Raw genomic sequence first — 6,730 nt, 5'->3', positions numbered from 1 at the left:
AGCGGCTGAGTGACACTGGCAGGGTGTTTGAAATTCATTCTCATTTCTTGTATGGGACCTAAGCACGCAACCAAGCACACATATTTAATTTTTCAATAAGTTTATATGCACTAGAGCATGTGCATGTAGTTCAAATTTAAATTATGCGCATAAAATGCCTGGAAAACCCAGTTAATGTATAAAAATGTACAAACGAACCCTGAATCATTCCAATTTTTTTGAAGACACACCTATAGTTACATGTACTGCAGATATAAGTTCTAACAATTCAAACACCGTCCTTTGTAGCTGTGACCCCATTACGTAATTCAAATGATCAAGACGATAAATCAAGTAGATCGCACACAGTTTATTATCACCAACCGTGTGAGATGCAGCACAAGATATCTTGGAGCATCGTTAGTGTATAGTACGCCCATGGCTTACGAGAGAAGGTGCGTCGGCTACAGTCCACAGCGCGCCAGTTCTGAATAAGGGACCATGTCCGATGACACTTTGCGCGCCAGTTTTTTGGCTGAAGCGATTCCAAATTTTCGGCTTCCGCGGAAATATCTACCTCCCCGCCCCCTCCCCCTTACCAAAATCCACATTTCCACTCTTTCCGCCTTCCTTTCCAAGTTGAAACCTTCACTCCTTGCTTGCAGCGCTGCCGCCTCCTCGCCGGCGACCCTCCTTCACGCTCCTCGGCCTCGCTTATCCAGGCAGGTAATCCACACCCGACCCCTATCCTCCTCCTCCTTCCACATCCCACATGCCCCTACCGCTGGCGCGAGCGCGACACCTTCCACCCAAATCACCGACCCCTCCACCAAATAAGCGCTGGCCTAAGCCATGGTGCACGCAGTATAGCCAAGACCTCAAGGAGCATTTGGCAGCGGAGAAGCAAATCACGGCCGCACGTGCAGATGAGGTCCCGATGGCTGCCATTCGTGCCGACCCCTAGATCTTGAAGGACCACCTTGCCATTTGCTAGCTACGCCGGTTATGCATACTCGGTTTACCCATTGCGTGTGCTGCTCCCGCCTTTCCTTCGCAAATTCTAGTGAATGGTGATATCTAATTTTATCATGGAATATGTTGCTCTAGTGTATATGTTCTATATGTCGTGATGTGTGGTGCTCACTTATTAACTGTTTTGTTAATTAGTTGTCGTCTTCAGTTAATTGTTTGGTTCAATTATGCAAATGTTATGTTCAATTCTTCAGGCTGCAATTTTGTATTGTCTTCCATATGATAAATAAATCAAAATTATCTTTACAAAATTATGGGTGCATTCTGTTATTGTATACCATGTCAGGAATAAATTGAATTTGGCTATAGTAAATACATGAGAAACAACTAGCAAAAGGGCCCATGCGTTGCAACGGGAGAAAACATCGATTACCGTGCAAATCCAAGACGATGTTTTGTCCTACTCGACTTCATACTAACCTTATTTTAAAGGTGATGGATCATATATCTATCTGAGGTAGTTCCTTTACAAGTAAAAAAGAAACAAAGAGTTAAATATTGGGGTGTTATATTTTTCTCAAACGGCAATATATACAGTGTTTGCTGCTTCTCTGCATAGTACCATTTTTAGGATCCACAAAGTATTAACAATTTATAAGCCGAAAATAATGGGAAGTAGATGCAACATAGCATGACATACCAGATGATTTTGCAAGCACACCACTGAATATATCGAGGACTACTTAATATAAGATCTTCAAATAGGTACATGTTTATGATGACCACTCTGAAGCTATTTCGTGTAGTCTTCAAAGGATTTCAAAAAAGTTTTTGCTTGGTGTCAGAGATGAATAATTTGAACATATACTAATTTTTCCAATAATTAAACTATTAAAGCAAGGAAATGGTACATATGTTCGCCCTCAAAAAAATGAGACATAGGTTCATCCTTCATACAACCACAACTTGAAGGGTGCAGAGCGAGGCGGCAAAACCTGTAAGATGCAGCCATGTGAAACACGATAGAACTGCCACCACAAGATCAATCAACCATCGTTGACAGAGAAAAACCTTGACCATCATTTAACATCTGTCAACGAATCCAACCCCGCTTCTACTGATGATAACCAAAGAACCTTCCTTGGAAAAGGAAAATGATTAGATTGTTTATAACAGTAATATTTTGATCCCGAGGACCCAAATTCAGAGCTATGCCATTATGTTTGTGCAAAACCCATTAACACAACATAAAACCAAAACTGGGAAACTCCTATGCCAAACCATTACATCCTAAACTACTATATGTCAGCATATAACATATTCATTTGGATCCGATGCCTTGTACATGCCAGGTTATGGATACTGGTATTTGCTTAGATTACGCGGTACACTTCTAAAAAGCAATATTTCCTAGAAGCAGCAGATGACTCTGAAGCTTTCACCTGCAGACCAGGAACACACGTACATGAGTCTGCTCAAAGCATATCTGCACATGTTGGTATTCAACCAAGTAATTAAGTAAAATAATTTTGTTCTTTGAAAAAAGTAAGATAAGCTTTGCTCGTCTAAGTTAAATGGTTAACAGAGGATCAAACCTATCCTAGAACGACCAAATTTCAACAAAACAAGAACCTTAAAGAAGACATACATGCATATTATAGAGAAGCTAACTAATAGCACATAAAAAGATTATCTAGGAAGTAGATAGGTTATCTATGCTGGTGGTTCATAGGGTCGCACCGAGGTCGATGAAGAGCCTGGTGAACGACAGCTAGAAGATTGGGCATGACTATGGAGATGAACAGGTGAGAGGCATCGCCAGCCCCTGGAGAATCACTGGCCCGCGCTATCCGCTGACACAACGGTCCCTGATCACTGTAGAAACTGTATTGAGGAACTGAACGTGAAGAGTTGCTCCGCATGAACCAACTGATCACCTTCTTCTCCACTGGATGTTCCATCGTGTATTGGTTGGAGTGTGATCTGGCATGTAAGCTAAGGAGATTGAATGAATAAGAGACAATTAATCAGTAACTTCTTATGCAATAAGGAGGAACCGAAAAGAAAATTCAAGTAGTTATAGACGAACTTGACTGTGAACCTGGTTGTTATACTTACATGCGGGAGCTCTCAATCGACCCATGCACGTATTGTGTATTTGCCGGATTGATCCAGGAGCCTGTATGTAGATGCGGAGAAACACACGGCCATCGTCAGGCGCTGCACTCCTGCCTCGCGTGTATTTCATCATATACCCGTCATATGCTCAATAATCTATAGACGAAAAAATTGATTGTTGATGTTTGGAGACCAAAAGGACAGCCTACACGAATATGATCATGCCAAGGGTGGAATTAATCAGTATTATCTAGCTATGCTTTTCCAGTCCAAGTGACATTTCCAATTTCTCAAGGAAAAGGTATTTTTCAGATAAGTTTTTCTGTTCTAGGCTACATCACCACTTATATCTACTTTGCAACAGTTTTTGGGCCACGAAAAACAACTGTATTGGAGTCTGAAGAGACTAAGAAAACTCTGACTAATCAAACAACATGGCTGCATACTGGAGAAATTAATTGGCACAGAATTCTCCTAATAGATGGGCAGACTGCCAAAATTATTTGAATCAAAGCAGGTTGCTTCTTGCAATTTCAAGCCTGCGGTTTACTTCTTACTTTTGTCCAAGCTTCCACGGGAGCTCTGCATTCATGGAGGTGCAGCATAAAGCGGATGGGATATATATGTGTGTGCACTGAATGTATAAACATCTAAAGATTTAGTGGAGTTCACCTTGTGAACAAAGATGAAACCAAGTCTAGACATGAAAATAGAAAGCACATCATTCCCATAACAAAAGCATCACCATCTAGGAAACTAAAACACTCATCATTAGCCTAATTAATTTTAGGTTGGGCTCATACATTAGCAAACAACTTTGAAGAAAGGGGCCGCGCATTACATAGAATTGCAGATGAAAAGAAAGAGAAGGTAAGTGACCTTAGAATTTATGGATGAAAAGCTTGCTCCAATAATACAGAATATTGTTGAACTATGCATCTCCAGAAAGGCTGAAACCCACAGTACACCATGGCACTTCTCCGTTTCTGAGCCCATTCAGTGCGTTGATGTCAAGAATCAATCAATAGATCTACGTGTTATTTGAGGCATAAACTGGGTTACAGACTGAAAGAATTCTTTCCAATCGAATCACCCACATCCATCTCGAAAAAATTAAATACTCTGAGTAAGAAATAATAACCTGAAACTATGAGTGCTCAGCACCGGCTGCAGCTCTAATGGTAATCCCCTCCTAGCATCAGCAGATCGAGCTACTGGACGCAAGCGTGTGTCAAGGTTTCCTAGTTAATTTGCTCAACTGCTCAATTTCAAAAGGGGATTTGGCTTACAGGGAGTAGCTGGGTGACTTTCAGGTGTGCAGCACGGTACCTTGTTCGTGCTTGGGGCTCGGGGAGGAGGTGGGCTGGAGCTTCGGGAGGCCGCCGGCAGCAGGAACTTGGGGAGGACGGCAGCCCAAGGTGAGGTCGAATTAAATTTCCGCCTCCACATAGACCTCCGCATGCACCAGAGGCCACCGTCGCTGAAGACCTCCCCGCCGTCCCCGGGTCAGGCGGCCGTGTCCAGGAGCTCCGCCACGTCGTCATCTTCCTCCTCATTGAAGTAATCGAGCCGAGATGCACGGAATCAAGTTGTCAAAGAAGTTTTCGGGGCTCTTGAGATTGGCGCCGTAGGGGAATTCGGCAATGGCGACGAGTATGGCGGCCGCCTGGACGAACTTGGCAAGGGAGCACGTGTGCGGCGAGCCTGCGAGATTCAGGCGTCGGGCGTTGAGGCGATGAAAGGCCGGTGGCGGCGACCAGGGCGGCGCGCGGCGAAGGAGCGCGAGCCGGTGGTGGCGGCACGCAGCGGAGGGGCGGGGCGGGGCGCTGGAGGTTGAGATGGGAGGCAAGGTCGTGGCTCGTCCCGTCGTCCGGGTGGGATTTTTCATTTTCTTTTTTTTCTGTTCCCCATGCCGTCAGGTCGACTTAACAATAGGATTACGGGTTGATTTCAGAAAAAGTCAGGGACTTTTGTGTAAAAACGCCGTGATGGTGAACCCAGAGAATCAATCTGTGCTTTATTATTAGAGAGAGAATACAATTGCTACAATTGGTTGTAGTTAACTGTTCGGTTAACTGTTTGATCTTCTATTAGGAGTATGTTATATTGTGCAATGTGGTGCTCAGTTAATGTTTGGTTCATTTGTTGTGGTGTTTAGTTAACTGCTTGGTTCAATGTTATATTGTGCAATGTGGTGTTCATTTAATGTTTGGTTCATTTGTTGTGGTGTTTAGTTAACTGCTTGGTTTAATTCTGCAATGCGATGTCCAATTACCGTGGGTAGAATTTTGTATTGTTGTGCATGTGAGGAATAAATCAAATTTGGCTGCACTTAATACATGAGAAACATATACAAATGATATATTTCCTAGTTCTTAATCATGCTTGGTTTGGATAAATGGGTTTTCCCTATGGCTTGAATTAATCTAATGAATCTGTAATGTGATTATTTTTCATCAACATATTTTACTGATAGCATGCGAACCCTTACTTAACCTGATGACTAACTACCTTACATGTGTTGCAGGGAAACAATGGGAAGCAATAAGGTTTATAATCGAGGTTAGCAAGTGCATGGTCTGTTGTCTAATAGCACATTATTGTGCAGTTGCAGGAACCATTCTAATATTTAGGTTTTTAACAATTTGGTCTTGCACATGTAGGTCCTGCTGTCAGAGATTTTGACCCACTGTTCGACCCTTTTTGCATATGGGGAAATGAGTTGTCCATGAATATCAGTCAAGTCAAGAAACTCGGAAAGATTGTTGGGATAAAGAAATTAACGATAAAAAACAACAAGATCTTTGTCTGCACAATGAAGAAGACATCAGTTCACTACAGGATGGTACTAACTATTATACCTTGCCTTTTTTATTCCTTTGCCCCATTTCCAATATAGAGAAGATATTTATGCACATCCTTGTTTTTAGGCCTTTCCAAAGCAGTTCACTGATGATTACCTCTCAAACCACCTGCATGGTCAGGAGGCGAGGAAGGTATTCATACAACACTCACGGTTCAATATTGAAGTGTTCCTGAAGAGGACGAAGGATGGACGATCAATCATCCACGGGCACTAGCCTAAAGTTATAAAGACCTTCAACATCAATGAAGGATCAATATTCGCCTTCTGCTTCAGTAGTTTTCCAGATAAGATACATCTGTCTATGTACCGTCTATGATGCTAATTTCGAAAGTTTATAGATGTTGCATGTGAAACTTGGTCCTGGTGTAGTTGTGTAATGGGGTAGCTGAGTGCTGAAGCTATATGATGTTGTACTCTGATGTATTTCAATTATGAAAATGAAATATATTGTGTGCTTAATATGAACTGTCAATTAGATTAATAAATGGATTATGAATAATCGGATAATTAGCCTGCTAATTGGGTTTTGCTATTACAAACGGTTGTTAAAAAAATACCGTGGGTGATGACCTCAGGCAACGCACACAGTTTCTAGGAATAAACCATGTTGGATCAATGAACAATCACACACGACTTTCTCTTGAAAACTGTTTGCGTTAGGCCACCTTGCGCAAACGTTTACCACATGAAAACTGTGTGTGATGGACAGCTTTTTCCACATAGTTTCTTCCATGGACCGTGTGTGATATATTCAATAACGCAAGCGGTTTAACGGGAAAAATTGTGTGTGATGTA

General features: G+C 42.2%; 1 long non-coding RNA gene across 7 annotated transcripts; it reads right to left on the bottom strand.

Annotated features, from left to right (window-relative positions):
• Positions 1-1,661: 1,661 nt before the first annotated feature.
• Positions 1,662-4,926, bottom strand: LOC125551174 (uncharacterized). 7 transcript variants are annotated; one of them, XR_007302228.2, is made up of 6 exons: positions 4,211-4,919; positions 3,949-4,099; positions 3,070-3,225; positions 2,692-2,946; positions 2,023-2,087; positions 1,662-1,946 (listed from the first exon to the last, which is right to left on the bottom strand). It is a non-coding gene; the product is annotated as an uncharacterized LOC125551174 (long non-coding RNA). The 7 variants fall into 7 exon arrangements; XR_007302226.2 differs by lacking the exons at positions 1,662-1,946; positions 2,023-2,087 and adding an exon at positions 2,096-2,393 and having other exon boundaries at positions 4,211-4,916; XR_007302227.2 differs by lacking the exons at positions 1,662-1,946; positions 2,023-2,087 and having other exon boundaries at positions 2,439-2,946; positions 4,211-4,327; positions 4,399-4,922.
• Positions 4,927-6,730: the final 1,804 nt, after the last annotated feature.

This window comes from Triticum urartu, chromosome 4A, assembly GCF_056163025.1.
Source record: "Triticum urartu cultivar PI428250 chromosome 4A, HENAU_Tu73, whole genome shotgun sequence".
Taxonomy (NCBI): Eukaryota; Viridiplantae; Streptophyta; class Magnoliopsida; order Poales; family Poaceae; genus Triticum; species Triticum urartu.
This window is presented reverse-complemented; position numbering and strand designations above follow the sequence as displayed.